We start from the raw sequence: 22,543 nt of genomic DNA, 5'->3' as shown, positions 1-22,543 counted from the left end.
TAAAATGGTATACAAAAGACACTACAAGACAGTAATAATCATACACACAATGTCCTGGAGATATGCATGTTCATCCATAGAAGGTTTCAATTTTTTTTCCCCCAAAGAGTACATTTTTTTAACTATGTATTAAACAAGTTCTCCTTTTCAACATCCCAGACATTACAATTTTTCATTGACCCTCTTACCATTGTTACACTTTAGTAACAATATGTGCCGTGCTGACTCTTCACACCCTGCCAGGCTATGCTAAAACAAGTCTGGCCAGTGTGTATGTGCTTGTTTGTGTGTACCCTGTAGATCTAAACATGTTTCTGTTACCCCGCTGTGCTGCTAATATCTCAACTGATTCTAAGCATCCAGGACTCGGCATGAGGTGGAGAAAATGTCCATACCATGCAGAGAGGAAGCCTGTTTGATCTCCATATTCTCCATCCTCTGGAATTCAGTCCATCAACATGAGAAACATTAGATATGTTGGGTTCAGTTCAGACATGCATTGAGGAAAACCTTTAAGGTTCCATGTGAAAAGTAATGCACAGTTTTTCATCTAGGAAAGACACAGACTATATTATTAGCTGCCAAACTGATTCATGTTCAAGATCTGGGCCTCTGGAATGTCACACAGGGTCTCGACCTTGACTTATGCAGTGTTTAAAAGAAACCGGGTTTCTAGACATTGTGTTTTGTATTAAATGCCTTTTTTTTTTTTTTTTTTTTTTTTTTTAAGAAAAAGCACCACAGAAATGTATATAACAGATCACATAATAAGTTTAAAAGCAAATGACAGCAGTATTGATGAAAAGACATTTCACAAAATCTAGTAAATGGTTTCCAACCACAATCTAGCTTGTTACCCTGACTGATGTTTATAGCATTTATCTTCTAGAAACATTGACTGGACAAATAATACAATTATGGATAATTGTAAAGAGGTTGTGCTGGCACACAATTTGATTTAATGGGAAAATGAGAACAATCTGTAAGATCTAGATGGTACAGGGTGAGTTTGAAACTAATGGAAACTGAAATCTATATGGAAAAAAACTGCCTGCTAAGCTATTCCAAGACAAAAATAATGAGAAAGTTAACCTTTGTCTTGCTGAAATAGAAACTAACAAGTCTGACCAGAGTCACCATTAATATGTTGCTATTGCATCAATTATTGTAACGTGCTCCAAGAACCAAGTTAGAGTCAGGATCTAGATGCAGATAAAAATTATGTTAAATGGCTCAAAACAGTAATTCATGGCTTGAGCGTAGAACACATGACAGAGCGTACAGCTTCACCATAACAATGAATCGTTCACATGAACATTAGAACAAACTAATATTCAGACAATAATCCGTACAGGTAAGAATGACCACCATGGTTAAATAACAGAACTATTAGATAACACGAGACACCTGAGTCTAATTAGCAAAAACTACATAGACCATGAACAGAACTAGCCTGGGTTTCCCCATGCTGCCTTGCGCGCGGCGCGATTTAATTCACGCTGCTATTCAGCCTGGACACCATGGACCAGATTTTCCCCTCAAAAAGGGAACCAATCACAGAGCGGGGAGGGAGCAGCAAGACGATGATGACGTCTATGTGACACACCGAAGTAGTTTATTTATATCTATGAATCCAACATGGCATCAGACGCGAAGTTACCTTTCGATGCAGCCTTAGATAGTGTTCTGAGTAGTTTAGAACGCAAATTTATTTCGTCTTCTTCCTTGTCGAATTTCTATCGCTTTACATATGTCATCTGGTATAATTGAAACGATTGGCTATGAGCTACGTACAGGCGCATTTGATAGACATTCGTAGCGCCCAATAAACGTTTCTGGGCATTCGTAAACCACGCTTCAATGAGAAGAGGTCTGACGTTAGCCAGGCTAGAACAGAACTACTGTTCTGAGGAACATGAACTCAAAGGACAATTTTCACAATAAAAGACATGACAAAGCACAGGTTCCTTACAGTTATGAATTAATACTTTGGCATTGGGTTATATGTTTACTCATTAAATAATATTTCACAAGCAAAAACCTAAAAACTTGGGTTTTGTCACGGACACACCCTCGTCAGCACAAGTTCCAGACACATTCACTCCACCCACTCGCTCACTATCCCCGTATTTCTAATTGTCATCACCTGCCCTCATCACCTGTACTCACTCATCACCTGTACTCACTCATCACCATCATCTCCAGCACTCTTAAGACCCACGCTCACTTCAGTTCACTGTCTGGTCTCGTCAAGACCTCACCGAGATACCTGACTCCTCATGATCTACTTACCTGCTCAGCTATCTCCAATCCTCGTTCCTGTTCCCATCTGGTCCTGGTCTCATCCTGTGTCTCGTCTCGTCAATCTGGTTCCCCGTCTCGTTCATCATCCACCACGCAATACAGATAAGACCATCAGTGAACTTCACGAATCCTACACTACTACTTCCAGTTTATCATCTGCCTTATCCACTACGTGCTCTTAATAAAGTCTATTGTGCATTACCTGTCTGTGTCCTGCGCTTCCCTGACAGGTTTATAGCATTACCATTCAATTAATTCTGGAAAGTAACACACTTCACGGCTTATTTTAACCAAGTTTTGACAGGAAGTGAAAAAGCATTTCCGAAGCCGATGAAACACTGACCTCCATCCTGATGCTTGGTTAGCTTAATTAAAATGATTTAAAGCAAGACAATTTCATTTTGTCACAACTTAAATTCCATTACATTCAATCCAATTAAATAGGAGTTGAATAAATGTTGCGACTACTTGAATAATTTGTGTTGGCAACTGAAACTTGACAAATTTCTTGATCCCAGTATGCTTTTAATGGGACACAAATGAGAGAGAAAATGTCAGAATTAAGTGACATTTTAAGGAGACTTGTTATTGTTTAATTGTGATATTTGAAGGATATCTAGAAGATTTCTTTTGTTGTTGTGTTGGAATTCTTGTTACCATTGTGCTGAAGAGTAGAGCTTGTGCTTTGGTTGTGCACATTGAGCTGTAACCATGTTTTAGTTTGTTTTTCCTTCTCCCTTACATTTAGTAAAAAATAAAATTATATTTAGCATGCGAACCTGCGCTACACTGGTTATTTTCTGTTATAAGATTAATGGAATAAATGAGTTAATTACTTTCAGGATAAATTCACAGAATAAGTCAAATGAAACTGATGTGATCTCATCGATTTAAGATAAAAAAAAAAATGAAAATCGAATGAAAACACAATAGAACATATATTTTTTTAAATGTCTCTGAGGACCCCACTGCCTTTCACTGTAAAAAAATCTAAAAAAAATCTTGTGACCTATCCTTTTAAATTAAACTTGTTTGGTGTAACTTCCAGAAGCCAGAAAACCAGACGGGAACAGAATATTGCCATTTCTGTGTGCCTTATGCATCAGATGGTCAGTGAACATGTTGTGGGTGGTTTTTGGACATGCTGTTTGAAGGCTGAGACTATCATTGTACCATTGTGAATGGTCTTCAACCAGCCTCAGGTCTGTGTAATTGTACAAATGTCTCGGTGCTCTGTGAGTCTTAAGATTCTCAGAGAGGTTGAGTCATGGCAGTCGGACTGCTTGGTTTGTCAATCATCCATAACTCATTCCTACAGCAACCTGGAGACATGATCCGCCTCTGCACCGAGACAATTTTTCATCACACCGTCAGAAAGATTGGTGGCATAACGGAGGTGGTGGAAATAGACCAACATAAGTTTTGATGACTCGTTACAAGTTTGTGCCACAAATCACAGAAAGTGTCCATACAACTGTGTCATTTTTGTGCTAAGAGACTACTCTCTCTCTCTGCCTGTTCATCTATTTTTAGGTGGATAAATTCTCTTGAGAGAATATTCTGCAGAATATTGATTATAATCAGAGGTATAACGAGTAAAATGAAAACATGAACATGCTTGAGTAAAAGATACCTAATGACTCAACTAAAAGTTTCAAGTCACCAAATCCAATACCACTTGAGTAAAAGTCTTGGTATCTGTTTTAAAAGTACTTAAGTAATTTATTTGTACTGAATGTAGGCTCAAAATGCACTAGTGCTCATCTAAGAGACACACCTGTGAAAATAAGAAATATGTTGATTTGTAAGGAGAAAAATCACGTTTATTTTCTAAACTCAATATAAAACTGAACACCTCTGAACAAACACTTAAGTCTCAGTTAAGCTCAAATACTCAAAAAGGCCATAAGTAAACCAACATCGTTCTAAAAGGTCTATTCAATATAACGGATAAATATAATAATGTTAATTAAAAATAACTAGTCAAAGTCTACTGTACATACACTGGACGTGTTGGTTTCGGCCTCATCGCCAGCTACAGTAATAACCTCATCTCATAAATCAAACATCTGCTATTCAGCAACTACCTGCTAATGCTAATGACAAGTTTGAGTGAGTAAGGTCAAAACGCAGAAGATATATGCCCTGTAGATGGCGATATCACTTCTATGTAGCAGAAATAAACTGCTGCAGAAAAAGTTAGGTGCCATGCAAAATGTAACGAATAATTGCATGACTCATCACAAATGTATTGGAGTAAAAAGTACATATACTTATTAAAAAAATGTAGTCAAGTACAGAGTAAAAGTTGCTAAAATCTTTGATATTCAGTAAAACTACAAAAAAGACAAAAATATACTTAAGTACAGTAACTAATTGCATTTACTCAAATACTTTACACCACTGACTATAATAAAATATTCTCTCTCACTTACATGTTCAGTGTAAGCAGAAAGTTATGACTTGGGTCACTGTGGTCATTATTTCATACTTTGTGGAGCTTTCCCCATTCTCAGATTTCTGTAAGACATTTGATGGTTTTGCAGGGATTGACCTGTGCAGTGAACAGGGACGGTCCCTTCTTCATGTTGTCATTGCAGACAAATGGAGGTCACTTGTGGCAGATTCATTCTCTCTTTGTCTGAATGTGTGCACACGTGACAGATAACCTCAGAGTACGTGACACAATGCATTGCCATCCACAGAAATCCTCTAACTTGCAGATAACTGCAGAGCACCTACATTTTATAGTGATTTGTCCTTCCCATTATTTTTAAATACACTACTTCTGGAGGAACAACAGAGTACAGAATATTTATTTTTCAAGAAATGGTCAGTGAAATGAGGAGACAGCTTAAAGGTACAATATGTAAGATTTTTGTAATAAAATATCCAAAAATCACTTGCACAGTGTGATATTTTTCCTGCAGTTGTGTACTTACAATATCCCAAAAGTTCCCAAAGATTTTTAATTTCAGAGAAATTCCGATTTTTAAATAATGGCTTGTCCCTGGTCATTGTTGCCTGTCAATGACGTATTATCCGCGTTATCCCTGGTTTCCGCTTGTACTGCCATAGTAACTATGGCGACAGACGTGGACAACTGTGTTACGTCTAGCGGCACGCTCACGCTGTTGTTGTTTCATTCAAACATTATGGACCATGGCAAGCAGACTTTGGGGCAAAAGGAGAACTAAAATGAGGATCAATATCGGCGTGGCGTTTTCGAAATGCCGAGAGCTCCACGTCCGCAACTAGCTTTGACTTGACAGAGACGCCGCTCTTCCATGTACTTTATTAGACAGGTGAACAAATGTACATAAAACAAATCAATGTTATATAGCTCAACAACATGATGAAATGTTAGAATATGATCAGTATGTTATTCTAATGTTGATCTATAGCTTACTGCTAGTCTCATACAGCCAACAAACTAACACATAGAATAACATTATAACTTTCAACACACTCAAATGCAGTTTAGTGGGATAGTGTAACGTTAGACCAAGTGATACAGCACTGCGTTACCTCACAAGTTTAATTCGTCAAATAAACTGACCTGTGTGAGTAGTAATTCAGCACTTGCATTCGGTAGAATGAAATGTCCTTATTCCTTTATATCCATGGGACTTGCTTGTGGCGCTGATATCTGTCTCTTATTAGCAATCGTGACCTGCTTCATAGTCATGTTAAAGGAGAACTCCGGTCAATTTTAACATTGAGCTAATTTTTTTGTACATTTGGAGTGCTGTCAATACAGAGAACAACGACAAAAATCGGTGTTGCCTACACAGAGTTATTCTATTTTTAAAATTTGCACCCTGTTGACTTCAATGGGGCAAGTACTAAACCTGCTTTTAGCCTCTTAACATCCTTGATGTGTCATTACAAGTGCACAGAAAATGTGAGTGATTCCTTCTGAGTGAACACGAGTGAGTCTGACTGCAGTAGATGTGAAAGAAATGTATAAAAATGATGTTATTTAAGCCAGCGCAAATACCTTTGTTTACATCCTGTTTTTCGGTTGAAGTCCAAAGTAGTCGATTGCAGAGTTCACACGCATAGGTTTAATACCTATGATCACGCGCGTGAACTCGGCAATCGACTACTTTGGACTTCAACCGAAAAACAGGATGTAAACAAAGGTATTTGCGCTGGCTTAAATAACATCATTTTTATACATATCTTTCACATCTACTGCAGTCAGACTCACTCGTGTTCACTCAGAAGGAATCACTCACATTTTCTGTGCACTTGTAATGACACATCAAGGATGTTAAGAGGCTAAAAGCAGGTTTAGTACTTGCCCCATTGAAGTCAACAGGGTGCAAATTTTAAAAATAGAATAACTCGGTGTAGGCAACACCGATTTTTGTCGTTGTTCTCTGTACTGACAGCACTCCAAATGTACAAAAAAATGAGCTCAATGTTAAAATTGAGTTCTCCTTTAAAAAACATGAATGTTTTCACTCATCCATAAACATTATTAGGTCCAACGGCATGACGACAAGTTCCATAATTCCGCTTATGCATCATTAACCTGCGCCTTTGTTATTGTAAGAGGTTAGCGACCCCTAGCGGTGAATTTTTTTTTACATATTGTAGCTTTAACCTTGAGAAAATGTTCTGTAGGTTGCTGACTTTAGGGATCAAACTAAATTTTATATGAGCTTAGTTTAGCCTAAATTAAGCTGTTACTCAGCAGGGGCTGGCTAGTTTGGGACCAAATGTTGGTATATTTTTGTTCTATTTTAATATACATTTTTATATATTTCGAGTACCATCAGCCTGACCATCAAACTGTGTCTGTACGCAACCATCGTCCTGCCTACTGTCACCTATGGAAGGTCACAGTGGCCGTCACCCGTAAGGCTGACGTATTTCATCAGCGGTGTCTACGACGTACCCTTGGAATTAGCTATCTAGACCATTTCACCAACGTGGAAGTCCTCCAACGGAGTAAAATGCGCAGACTGAGCATCACCATCGCCTAACGGAGACTACGATTGGCCGGCCATGTTCTGCGAATGGACCGGCACCGGATTACGAGGCGCGCCATGTATTGGAAACCGCTAGATGGCAAGCTTGGATGTGGACGTGGACGACCAACTGGAGGTCCACGTTCAAAGATGACTTGAAGCGACTCGGCATCAGCTGGGTGGAAGCCGAGGACCATGCGTCTGATCGTGCGCAGTTGAGAGCTCTCGTAGCCTTATATGCTAGACAGCATAGGCAGGACTAAGTAAGGTATTCCTATGATGACACAGCTGAATTTTCAGCAGCCATTATTACTCCAGTCTTCAGAGCCACATGATCCTTCAGAAATCATTCTAATGCTGTTTTGATGCTCAGGAAACATTTCCCCTTATTACCCCTAGAAAAAAAAGCAAAAAATGAATGGCAGCATCACATGTCTGACTCACTGAGTGCTAAATCAAGCTTTATTCTTCACACTTTTGTGATTCAAATCATGAATGCTCAGATAATTGTCAGATTCTTCCTCACAGTCCTCAAGGTTAAAGCAATGAACACCACCCTGAAAAACTTGACCTCATTTGAAAGGAATCTGTCATCCATTCCTCATCATCATCTTGGTGCATTTTACATTCATTGAAATTAGAGGGAGACAGGTCTGTATTAAAGTCATATAAGTTGTACCCTTTAGACAACTGCTGTGATTTCCCTCCATTTCCTTCATGAAATGTTATTCAGTGAGAGAGTCTGCTGATGTTCTACTGCGGTATTTTCTATTCCTCTCTCTGCCACAGCAGGGATATAGATGGGTAGAAGCCGACTGTTTTCACTTTGAGTCTGCCTGTTTTAGCTAGGAGGCACAGATAAAAAAGAAGATGATTTAAAGCTCAGAAGAATTTCCTAGAAGTCTGAAACTTGGGCAGAACCACCGTTTTTGTGTTTCTTTCAGACAGCATTAAAGGGGCATTACTGGAGTTGTACGGTATACTGGTACTAAAAAGTACCATGATAGTATAAAATGTTTTCCATGCTAATGTTTATAACTGATCCAAATGACAATGTGCTGTTCAGCACTTTTCAGCAGTTCAGGCAGAGTGTTGTGAAGCATAAACATGAATGCGCTGATGCATGAGATCATTTTTAAAAAACGGTTTGATTCCGTATTTTTTTATTTAATCAAGAATCCATTTGCATACTTTGTATGGCAGAATTTAACTATTAGGCTACTGAAACTTAGCAAGTATTTTTGTAAAACAAAAAATATCAGACAACAGCAGTGTCACACAATTAAGTGGGGGTGTTTTATAATTTTTTTTTAAATAATAATTGTTTTATTATTTAGAATTGTAATATTATTTTAGTAAAGAAAATAAGATTTTGATAAATTAAAAATACATCTGATTAAACAATATGTGTGTTTATGCAGTTTGAGAAACATGTTAAAATCTACCTAAAATTAATTGACAAACATGTAACGGTGAGTTACTCAAATTTGAAATGTTCACATTGGACGCCAGACAGTTTAAATAAACTGACAAACAATTTTATTCTCCGATTACGGAAAACACAGAAAACCACAACAAGAGTCTTGCTGATTTCATTAAGTCCATTGATATAATTTTTCACCAACAAAAAAAATATTTAAATAACTCTGTGTCCAGCAGTAAGCTCTCAGAAATTAGCAAATATATAAATCAGTTCGTTACAACTGAAATACCGGCGCGGTTGCGCACAGACTGAGAAAGTTCAAAATTAGACCAAAGGAAACGACAACAAAAATAATCCCAAAACAGTTCAAAATAAGTACATTTATTAAAAAAAATTAAAAAAAAGAAATTAAATCAAATAATATTTTTAGTAACAGATAGAGGGGATAATAATCGTTTCTGATGAAAGAGTGGGGTCGTTTGATGTTTTGCAGGAAGAGAGAGAAGTATTTAGAGTTAGGAACTTTTGAGAGCGCGGGGAAGACTAAATTCTCCTTGTACCTTTCGAGGATCATACGTCGGGAAAGTGTCACATAAGGGACTAACACTCACACTCACAGGGTAAAACTTGCGATTCTGCAGTTTCTCAAGTTTACCCTAGGCGGCGTCCAGGTTCCAGTTCGATCAGTCACTCAATCATCGCATGCGCGTCCATACGCCAGTATTCCACAATGTAGACGTTCAGGCTTTGTCGACATGAACAATAATCCAACACAGAGCACTTCACGACACGCTGAAACAACGGCCTCGTTTTCCCTAAGACTTTTCCAGACGCGGATTCAACTTCCCGACCAGACTCTCCTTCCACTTCTCTACTTCCTCTTCCTCTTTTCTTTTCGACCTGTCACCCAAAACCACACCTCTTTTTCTCTTTTTGTTACCATTTTTATTTTCCGTTCGCACAAATTCTAATGACTATAATGAAATTGTGTAGATTTTTTTGTGTGTTATTTAATATGATTATTAATTAAATATTTGTTCCTTTTGACTTAATTTGTAGCGGTTCGCTACATCCTCCCCCCAAAAGTTGGAAAGTCAACCCATGGTTGTTCTACTCTTAGAATCCTAAGAATTCTTCTTCATCCGAAGAGTCCTGAAAAATTTCCAGAATGTTTTGGTTTCCTTGTCTTTCCACCTCTTTAGCTGTTAGGATAACAAGGTTTCAGGTTACAAACATGAATATTTCTCATATCTTCGCCAGAGCTTTCCAGGACAACTTGATAATTTATCGGCCCCAGTCGACGTACGATCCGGTACGGACCTTTCCATTTCTTACCCAACTTAGCAGTGAATTGATGTGGGGCACTTGACTTGGGAAAACTTCTTACCCACACTTGGTCTTGAAACTGGTAAGTCACTGTTTTTATTATAGTTTCTTAATTGTCTGAAACGGGCTTTTTTTGAACTAGCTTCTGCCTTTTCTTGAAGTTGATGGAGTCTATCCTTAAAACAGGGATTGCTGACTGAAGAATTCGGTCCATAGGACTCTGGAGCTTCCTGCCTACTTGAAGTTCGGCTGGTGTTAGTCCCGTAGTTTCCTGTACTGCAGTGTTCAACGCAAATCTGAACTCAGGAAGGTACGTATACCACTTTTTATGATTATCTTCAACATATGATGCAATCATACACTTCAAGGTACGATTAACACGCTCAGTCATGTTGGTTTGGGGATGATATGCTGTAGTAAATTTTGGCATGACTTTCCATTGCTCACACAATTCCTGAAAAAGGGCCGAAACAAATTGGGAACCACGACCCGATAGAATGTATGTTGGAACTCCCCATCTTGTGAGAACTTCTGTTCTGAGTATACGGGTAATGGTGGAAGCTGTTGCGGTTCTCATGGGGAAAATCTCAACCCACTGTGTATAGTAGTCTACCACGACCATTATGTATTCATGTTGTTGTGAACTGCGTGGGAACGGGCCCATAAGGTCTACTCCCAGTAGCTCATTTGGTCTGTTCACAATAGTCTGTTGTATTTTCCCTGAAGGTTTTTTGTTGTCACTTTTCAGGACTTGGCACTTCTCACAGCATTTAACAAAGTCTTTTACTTCGGACCACATCTTAAGCCAGAATGCAACATCATGAAGCCTTTTGTAGGTCTTGAAGATGCCCAGATGTCCACATAGGGGGTTCTCATGATAAGCCTGTAACATGAGCGATTTTAGCGAAGAAGGAATATAAATCCGGAAATTTGTATAAATTTATAAATTTGTCTTCCAGCACTGTATATTTTTTCTAACATGACAGGATCTCCTTCTGCCAAAGCACAGAACACTTTTTCAATCTCAGGGTCTTGGTGTTGTTCTGCCCACACAATATCAGCAGTAAAAGGGAGATCCCCTCCTTTTTTCTTTGTAGAGAACAAATTGCACCTAACTGTCAAAGGTATTCGAGAGAGAGCATCTGGAACAACATTGAGCTTGCCTCTTCTGAACTCTACAATGAAATCAAATTTCTGCAATCTTAAAGCCCACCTCAGTAGACGACTTATGGATTTATTAGAAGTCAGAGCCCACTGCAAGGCAGAATGATCGATGACTATTGTGAATACTTTTGGTTCTAGATAGTACTGCCATTTCTCTAAGGCCCATACTACCGCAAGGCACTCCTTTTCGGTTGCGGAATAGTTTACTTCAGCCTTGGTCAATGTCCTACTGGCATATGCTATAACTTGCTCAGAGTCTGCTCCTGCTCCAAGACCAGTTTCACTTGCGTCTGTATACACGGTGAATGGAAGATCTGGTTTGGGGTGTCCTAAAACTGGGGAAGAAGTCAGATATGCTTTTAATTGATCAAACGCCTGCTGACACTCACCAGATAAAATACTCTCCTTTTTTTCAAGTTATTCAACGGTTCAGCAATTTTTGAGAAGCCAGGAACGAACCTGTGGTACCATCCAGACATTCCTAAAAATCTTTGAACCTCCTTGAGATTCTTCGGTACAGGATACTGCTGAATGGAGCGTACCTTCTGGATATGCTGCAATACCGTTGGTATTGACAATGTGTCCCAAAAATTTTATCTTTTCCAGACAGAGTGTGCTTTTCTTCAAGTTGATGGCTAGTCCTGCTTGTTGGAGTTTGTCAAATACCATCTGAAGATCCAAAAAATGAATAAATAAACCCAAGAATAAATGATTATATCATTTTGTAGCGGTTCGCTACAAAACCCAACAAAATATTTTGTATTTAATTGACAACTTTAGTTTAATTTCATCATTTGCTAAGACTGTCTGTTGCCTAAGGAATTAATTTAATATCGATACCAAGGTACCGGAGGCTGGTATAAAGCCAAAAGTATCAATGCAACCTCAGATACAATTTTTGATTCCTGATCCATCATATCACAGTATTTTCAGTATAGACTCTTCAATATTGGACTTCAATATTAAGCAAGACTGTTCTAGCAGATGGTAAATCTGCTTTATCAGCTCCAGTTTGTGTTGTTATTATGCAGGATTAGGTGTTCTGCAATGCAAAAGAGATTCTATGTTGAGATTGTGGGCATATGATCCACTTAGCACTGATTGCTGTTTTCTTTAGGTGCTTTCCCAACATCTGGGCTCTATGGTGGAAGGATGCAAATGAGTATCTGCAGTATACACAACGGATCAGACTCACCAAAGCATTGAAATGTTCCTCCAAAGGGAGAGTGGAGTGTATCAGAGGTAGATGCTCTCGCATGCACATGGACTTGATAGCTGTCTCTTGTCATTAAGGTGATAGTTTGAGCATCTCCTCTGTTCTCAGAAGTATTCACAGATCCAGAAAAAGAGCTTTATCAGCTCTTTATGTCACACTTAAGTGCATTACAAAGCCAGGTACATTTACATTTACAAACGGACGATTGAAAGAAGCAACACTCAACAAGCAATTCTCTTTTGCTCTTTGCAAAAGATAAATTGCGCTCAGTTACAGTCAAGATACCATCATTACCTCTGGCTTTTTAAACTCCTGTATATCTTCTCCTAGCATATAAAATAGTACATCAGCAAAGTGATTTACTCTGGAAGTTCAAGTTCAAGTTCACTTTATTTATATAGCACATTTACAACAGCCACTAGGCTGACCAAAGTGCTTTACAGAACAACCAGATACAGAACAAATAGTAAGAAAGTAATACCTGCATAACAAAACATAAAACACAAATAAAAGCAGCAAAGCTAAGAGCAACCTTAAAACCGGAGTAGCAAAACAGTATCAGACTCAAATATAAAATAGTAAAAAAGAAGTGGAAAAGCAGTATCAGACTCAAATATAGAATAGAAAAAAATGTACTCTGGAACAGGGAAATCACAATATAAAAAAGGGACAAATTGCTTCTCTCATCAATCCAGACAGGCACCTCTCAATGCAGGGTTAGCCTAACCATAGAAACTCATCAGTAATTTCCCACAGCATGCCTATATGCCGCTCTGGTATGAGTTCTGTTACGTCCAACTCAAGTCCATAACCTTCAGCATGAGTTACCATCTACAAAATGACACGGTTGGAACCAGGGGTGCAAAATACTTGACTTTTTGATTGGGACACTTTTTTCCAGTCATCTCAATGGCAAAAAAGTTTCCCAATCAACCTGAATTCACCCTATGTACCATTCGGGGTCAGTAAGCTTTTTTATTTATTTAAAGAAATGAATGCTTTTATTCAGCAAGAATGTATTAAATTGAACAAAAGTGACAGTAAAGACATTTATAATGTTAAAATAATTATATTTCAAATAAATGTTTTTCTTTTGAACTTTCTATTCCTCAAAGAATCCTGAAAACAATGAATCACAGTTTCCACAAAAATATTACCTTGTTAGCTTGCACTCTTCCAACCCTCGCCTCTTTTTGGAAAAAACCCAAGAAATGGCATACCCAAACTTAAATAGACACAGTTCATGAAGCATTGGCACTACACGCATAAGTGTGTTCTCGTTTGAAAGTAGATTAAATAAATTAGGTAAATAAATGAATTATTGTCATTAAGATTTTTTTTTTTTAAATGTATTGTGAAGGTATTAAAAATGTATTTGTATGAAATTTCTTTATGAAAAACAAAATATGAAACTGGCCTGGTTGCAGCAAATGAAATGCAGATAAAGCCACAGGCCTGATCATGCTTTATTTCAAATATGAAGATGATAACTCTAAAACTGAGTTTTATGAAATTTTTGTAAGACCATGTCATGTGATTTTATTTAGAGAAAACTCTAAAATACTAACTGATGTTTATTCACATCTTCCAAGCATCCATTCAGTCCATTGTCCATTGTGCAAACTGCCCCACAATGTAATTTTTTTATCTCAACTTTTCACAAATGTTTTGTCAAATCAGCTTAGGTTAATTGTTGTTCAACAAATAATTTTTTTACAGTGCATTTAGTTTCATTCTCTCCTGCACACATTAACACCTCTCTGGCCGGGAAATGCCTCTAATTATTCTTCTTTTGTCTTTATAATTATTATTATTTATTATTAACAGTTTTAATCCCCCATTTCTTTGAAATGAGGATGAAACCAAATACTTACATTTAAAAGTGTAATTTGTTAACAAGTTAAGCAAACCTAATTTTAACATTGATAATAATAATAAGTGTTTCTTGAGCAGCAAATCAGCATAGGTTGTCAGCAGATTCATGTTCTATTTCTGTTGGTTATTTTCCCTGTTTGCCTGCCAGTTTGAGTTCTCATTAGTCTCCTTAGTTACTGATTGATTAGTTATTCTGTTCAACTGTGTCCTGATTAGTTCCCTTTGTTTTCCTCTTGTATTTATAACCTGAGTTTCAGGGGCTGTTTACACAACACCGTTTTCAACTAAAAACGTAAAACTTTTTATGTTCGTTTACACGACAATGGCGTTTTGGGTGCCTGAAAACCGGGTTTCAAAGTGCAAATTTTTGAAAATGGTATTTTGTGTAAACAACAAAAACGCGAATCTCTGAAGAAGATGACGCCATGCACATGCGTATTACGTGTTCAATCTATAGTTTTTCATCGCCATCTAATGGCCTGGCAGCAGAATATAGCGTTTTTAGACGTTTTCGTGGATTCGTGCATGTGAATAGGGATCGTTTTGACAGTGTCTGAACGCAGAAAACTCAAAGGAAAAACTTATCCATTTTAAGCATATCGTTGTAAACGTACCCTCAGTCTGTTCCTTTGTCCGTTCTTGTCAATGTAAAGTGGTAATGTATCCTGAGTTTTCCTGTTGGATTTATTTATTAAAGACTGTTTACTCCTAGAATCTCTATTGTTGTGTGTTTAATTCATTACAGCCACCAGACTGTGACACACAGGAATAAATTACATATTAAAATCTAATAGTCAATTCAAATTATAACAATATTTACAATATTACTGCTTTAATCAAATAAATACATAAAATAAATGCATTTTTGATTAAATAAACGCAGCCTTTGTGAGCATAAGAGAACAGTATGTGTAGTTTTTTTCAACCAAATATGTATTTATGTCATCTTCATGTTGTTCCAAACCTGTTTGTCTTTCTTCTGTGGAACACAAAAGAATATCTTTTAAAAAATATGTCAGTATGGTCCAGTATTGTTCAAGACATTGAGAAAATGTATTTGTTTTGCACAGCTGTTTGCTTTGAAATATACAAGTACAATTAAATGTAGAAGCTGTCAAAAAATGTCGAACATACTTTGACATTTAACTGAATATAACTGTCTGTCTTCCATTCTATACAATATTCCAGTACTTTGTACTGGGTAAAAAAGTAGGTCATATTTTTTTTAGTGCTTACCTTCATTCTGATTTCACACATAACTGTTCAAAGGTTCTGTTTGACCTTATTCTAGCATCAGTATGAAGATAAAAACTCCACTTAATCAATCTCTACAACTATAATTAATTGATTATTAAATTATGTCCCGGTTGACATTATGAGTGAATCGACTCATACTCTCTTAGAATTCACTGCATGCTTTTGCTGAAATGCAAAAATCTGCCTTTCAGTTCTATGAAAAACATGCACAGTTTAATGAGATTGATAGGAATGATAGTGCAATCTCCTGGGTTTAATATAGAAATTGGAGTCCGCCGTTCATCAAAATTCGACCACTTACTCTCTGTCTTAGAGAACATGGAGTAAGTTTATTCATAGACCAATTACACAAGCCCTCAGAGGAAACTAAGAAACAGATGCAGGGGTGCCGGGTGTGTAAAATGCAGCAAAAAGGGAGTTTCTTCAACTTTGGGCACTTTCGGCCCTTTGGGTTTGAAATATATATATATATAAAAAATGAATACACTTTCATTAGTTTAGGTTAATTAATTTGTCCACTAATAACCAACTAACCTCCAAACTAACATTAACATCCACTATCACATCCAACATCCACCAGATATACTGTACCTCTATCACAGGACATATTATTTCTGTCTTCCTAAACTTTCGCAAATGTCATTTCCACCATATCACCCTTCAAATTTGTTTACTCTTCATTTTGATTGAGTAGTATTTTGTAATATTTTCAGATTTTCAGGTAAGTGAATGTCTATGTAATGAGGGGGGGGGACATGCAAATAAATGTGCCTGCAGTTGTTGAAACAAATTTGGTAATAGTGCTAATGTTGCACATATGTGCTATATTTATTGAGATTCCATTCGTATTTAAACACCTGTCAACCACTCAATCTCTCACACCTGCTTTCTAGCTAAACAGCTCACTATCAATGGCATACATCAAATACCTGCTCTAATATTACACAGATGATTCTTGTAATCACCCAAATGTAATTTCCTGCTATAACTGCAGCTTGTCTGTAACAGTACAGAGAAACCATCTGTCTGAGCGTAAGCAGAGGAGTGTGTAACTGTCAGGCACAAAGGATTTAGATCTTTCTCTGAGTAAGAACAATGATGTAGCTGAACGCCTCTGCTCTTCTGAACACAAACCCCTAAAAGGGCTGCAGTGAACTGAAATGTGAATCGGATCAGATATTTTTAGTCTTAAGTGCACACAGCATGAAGAATCTGTCTGTCTGTCTGTCTTTTTCTATCTATCTGATATAAAAGCTGACTGTCTGATATCTAAACGGATGACTAAGTTTAGAACTGAAACAGTTTATATTATACAATTTGAGCTTTACACAAAAAACAATTTTTACTCGTTTCAATTTTGTGTCAAATTTCCATGAAGCTGAATGAAGTAATCTTTATGGAGGGGGGATTGGGGGCACCTATTCTGTTTGTAACATTGGAATTCATATGGAAAATATGGGAAACATTTATGCATAAACATCAAAGTGTTTCCCATTTAATTAATGCATTCACTCTCTGTAAAAATAAACAGTGTCATTCTACCTATTTAATTAACAAACATTATCAAAACTATTTGATGAAGTGTTGTGTAATTAAATGCAATTTTTGGAAGATATTTATTCAGGCTGGTTAAAGCTGGTTTTCATGATGAATTTCAGATTCACCACATCATTGAACTTCATGAGCAGTGTCATCACTCTACTGCAAAGCTATTACAAGAGGACAAGAGGAAAGATATATTACGGTCAGACAGTCAGTTGAACTGAAATACAGTACAGTAAATGTATAGATGTTTATATACTGTAGGATGCAAGATAATGAACCTTGCCCTTGGAGAGTTACTCGCCATATTTTATGGACACAAACACACATGCACACGCTGTGGTAATTAGATTTTTTTTCTTCTCACATTCACAGTGAAGAGTTTGATGAGGAAATGGCCGTGGTACTTGATGAAGTGTTGCTGTGGAGTAGGCCAGCACCTTCACTTTCACAATGAAGCTGTGATTTACTTACCATGCCCAGCGTGCTGTTAATGGCTGCAAAGGACATAGTCAAATGTCATTATGTCTCCCTCCTTCTTTCTCTCTCTCGCTCTTTCATTTTCAACCTTCAGAAAAGTTTCTTCATCATCTAATAAGAATTCATGTACTTTCTCTTTTCTTACTTTTTTTCATGCTCATGGTATTTTGTAAAAAAAAGTAAGAGTGTAAAAAGAAGGCCTCTGGTATTTAGATATAAATATCTTCACTTCATATTACTGCATTGATTATTAAACTGAGCTCTATATTCTCATGGATCAAACGGCGCTTTAAAAGGAGGCTGTTTCACTGGCATAAGAAACATGAATTGATTTTATTCCTACAGAATATTTTATAACTTTAACTTCAAGAAACATGTCTTTATCTTAAAAATATTTTTAATTAAAAGTGCAGTATTTTTGTGATAAAGTATCTCAATATGTATGTACAAAATCTCTCTATGTACTATATATTCTAGACTATACAGTTATTTCCAGTCCTCAAATCTGATTGGACAAGTGACATTGCAACAGTTCTGATAAATTAGTCCAAAAGCACTGAGATATGTCACTCCGTTTGTGCCAATAGGTAGTGATAATCAGACGGAACGATTCATTGACACACTCATAAAGATAGAGTGAGTAAGTGAGTCACTGAATCATTCACTCTCGTTCATTCAAACACACTGATTGAAATGAAAGCTTTAGCGTAAGTTCTGCCAGGAAGACTCAATCAGCGCATCATGTATTACCTCACTTCTAACCAATCATGTGCTAACACTCGCAGTATAAAAGATTGGTACTTACATTTGTCTGAGTTTGCAGATGCTGACGCTGCCAATTACCTCCATCCTCCCCAACCACCACCAGGATGGTCCCTTCCTTTACCTCCAGGGGGTCGGCTGCGCCCCTGCCTTCGTCTTCAGGCAGGATATGCAGCTTCCGCTACCTTCGCATTGCGCGCTAAGGACGGAGCCTACGCCAAAGAACTTTATACATTTATGCTTGCTGGGTTGTTAATAAATATACGCTTGTTATATCAATTTATCTCCCGAGTCTTTCTGGTAGAACTAAACACATACAGTGTTGCTCAGAGATGCAACAGTTATTCCTGCTGTGGGTTTGTATAAAACAATTTTCATTTCATTTTCTTCACACTAACAACTTTTGCAATATAAATGAATATTAATATTTAGAATTGCTTTCCAGATGCACTTTTAAAGACCCCCTCAACCATAAAAGTTTATATTAGTTCATACAACTAAACTTTGAAAGTAGTCTTCCACAGTCAGTGAGGAATAGAACAAAATGAAATCATTAAATAGTCATTCCTTGGTGCATGTAAGAGAGGGATGAAGGTTCAATAATTCAGACCTTTATTCAATGGACATTGAAAAAAAAACTCATTAGATTAACCTTCTCACCTCTCTTTTTGTCACTGCTCAGTGTTCCCAATAATTCCCACTTATTTGACCCTGTTACAGATTTTGTAGGACAAAGTTTACAGATCTAACAGCTGAAAAGTCGTTCCCTTTCTGCCCTGTACAGTACAGTATGTACAGTATGTCAACCTATTGCTTGGGACAGCACACTCTTATACAAAAAAATCAATAGACTATAGTATTTTATCCCTCTCTAGGGAGACCGCTCTTGCAATTAATGTACTACTATATCCAATGCACTTGGATATAAACCATTGGATAATCAACAAGCCATCAAATCGAGGTTAGCTTTGGTTTTCTTTATTAAAGAGGACACCTGTCAGAGTGACACATATTGTCTACACACTGCAGGACTACAGTAGAAAAGGCACATGCTATTACAAATTAATTATTAGAGTATAATTAGTGGCTCATGTCAAACAGACCAGCAAAACGTTGGGTGTGTATATCTAGGTATGGTAATGGCGTTAAATGTTAATTGTTCTGCCCACGGAATAAATTACACGTTAACCTTGCTAAATCCCACATGTCAGTGCCGGAGAGGCTTAGAGAAGCATTTTTTGTAATTTGACAATGCATGTTTACATCCAGAATCATTATGCAACATTTAGCTTATTAGAATCGAGATTGTACAGAAAGCAGCTTTTGAGGCGCTGATACACAGTCATTTGTGTGAAGGTGTCAGTCTTGTCATGGAATCAGTTATGCAAAGTGCTGCAAAAGTCACTGAATTTGCGGAAATAAATGAACGGTGGTAGAAGTTTGTGTGAAAAACAGACGAAGCAGATGGCTTGAAGCTCCTCACAGTCTTTTTCATTTTACTGACAGTCTGACACGCCATAATCGATTTTTGCTGGCACAGCTCTCTCTCACACACACACACACACACACACACACACACACACACACACATTTTTACAGCTGCTTTATAAGGAGATTCTTCATTCAGTGTAGTTTGGCATGCGGGCCAAGAAAAAGCATTTCTGACTATCAGCACAAGTAGCATTGCTTGGAGCTCTGCGTTTAGATTTATAGTTGTAGTATTAAATATATTCCCAAAGTTTAAATATAGTACAAAAAAAGTTTAAGGAGATTTCAGAGTTTGTTGTGAGGCACAGAAGATTGTGGCCTATGACTCACCCATGGGACTTATGACTGTGAGACTATTTTCGTAGAGTCCAAGACACTAAGAAAGTCTCCTTTCTTGCTAAATATCAGGTATTCTGAAGCTCAGACTCTGTGGACATAAATTCTGTATGAGATCATGAATGCCTCAGTGCATCCTCGGACAGCACTAAAACACATTTTTACAGCTTCAACAGCAAATGAGCCCTCGTTTTCTCAACAGTTTCTTTCTTTCTGGCACATAAAGATGGAACATGTCCACACTTTCCGCTACCAAGAAAATAATTAGACTCCATATAATGAGGACTTTACTTTGTTTCCCTTCCCTGGACCATGTGTTCCATAGTCTCAAAATTAATTAATTTACAAAATCTGATTCACAAATGCACAAACAAATTCATATTCACAAAAAAGTTGATGTATTTGCAATTCACAAATTCATAACCTAATTATTATTCACAAAATACAAATTGATCATGCACATCAAATTTACATAAAAAAATATATTATTCAGTTCATAAATATACAAATATGTTTGCACATTTCTGAATGTTTCTACATGTACAAATTGATTGATGCATCTGCATTTGCAAATCATTCTGTGTGTGGATTGCAGATGTGAGTTTTCAAGAAGCATAACTTTACATAACTTAGGATTTGCAAATACAGCAGTCAAGTTGTCCAGAAAGTTTCAGAAATGTGCAAACATACTTGTGCATTTATGAATTGCGCTTTGCACTTGGGAATCTTGTTTTGTGAATGGAAATTTGGTTGTGTGTTTGCAAATCGTATTTTGTTAATATTACAGTTTTTCTCGATTGCTTAAAGGCTTTGAACTAAAATGTCAAAACCATAACACCATTTATCAAAAAACACACCCATTTCCCTAAACTTTAAACACTATTCCCTGTCAGATTTGTTGAACTGTCACTGCAAAACTTTACATTTTCTTTAAAAACTTTAAATGTTCTTTAAAAAAACTTTAAAAACATCTGTGGCATGATATTAGCACAAAAACAGATGCAAATGAAGGTTCGGTGGAACTCTTCATACGGATAACTCAAGTTTCTTGCCCTTCTCAGCTCTTTGTTTACTAAACCTACACAGCATGCCCACAGTTCCGCTGCATCTAATGGATTAGCGAACAGGTGTGACCATGTGTGGGAAGGATTGAAGCGTTCATTTGCGTCAAGCCTGCCGTCAAAGTCAGCCAGCTGAGCCAAAAACGTCGTTGTGATTTTGTGCTTTCAGAAGAAGATCAGGCACGGGAAGGTCATTTAGAGGTACTTTGCTGTCATCGAGAAGCTCTGTTGAGTAATATGGTAATAAACCCAATGATAATAATTTTATAACATAGGCTATTTATCTCCCTGCAATATTTATTCCTAAAGGACTATCAATAGTTGCACTTGCATACAGTATATCACTGTAGAACATCAGTTCCAGTCAAGTGTGTTTCACTTAATGTTCTTACGAAATGAAATGCATTCAGCGTTCCACCTTATGAATAATTCATTTTTATAATGGATTGTTCAAGTATGCAAATCAATATCATGTCAGATGATGAAACCTTCTTTCTTAGCCATGAACATTGAGAAATTTACATGTGACAGTAATTACCGCAAGCTGTCTCATTTCCCACCAGTACACTAAAATTGTTTTAATTAGGATGTGCTGATTTTAGGCACTTGTTCATCAATAGGTTCTAATTATGTGTTCTGTATTAATGACCTGGAAACATAGACTGTCACAGTCAAGAACACTATGTATAGTATACAGTATGGAGTTGATTTATTATGAAATAGTTCACCCAGAAAGGAAAATCCTGTCATCATTTACTCACCCTCATTCCCTAAACCTGTATGACCTTTTGTCCTTCATGCACTGTATAATTTTTTATCATTATGTTGCAATAACACTTTTGATGCCATTCATTTAATTTTTCACAATTTCTGTCATTTCATTATTAAATTATTACATTCAACGTGTTTTTTTACAGTGTGAAACTTTGGCGCTTTTAAGCTTAAAAAATAATACAGAATGTGTCATTTGTTCATGAAGTGTTCTTTTCAGTGAATCATTTATGCAGTTCAGTCCCAGAATTATTTAATTCACAAATAACACAGATCAGTTTTCAAGCTCAACTCACTGACTTGTTGATCCATTAGTGTGTTTTTTTGGAGGTAGAAAACTCTAGCATAGATTGTGTTGGTGCTTAGAGGCTCGAGCACCAATGGAAATGGCCAAGCCCCTATGGAAAAACGCAAGATATTCTTCATTAATTATATCTAAAAAAAATTGAGATTGGGGAACCTGTTCGATTGGGTGATCTCACTTCAGGTTGTACATACACACAATTCTACCGTTATATTTAGCATTAGCCACAACATAACAACCTGACACAAAAAGCTT

Source organism: Squalius cephalus, assembly GCF_949319135.1.
Source record: "Squalius cephalus genome assembly, chromosome: 20".
Taxonomy (NCBI): domain Eukaryota; kingdom Metazoa; phylum Chordata; class Actinopteri; order Cypriniformes; family Leuciscidae; genus Squalius; species Squalius cephalus.
Note: the sequence above shows the minus strand (reverse complement) of the source record.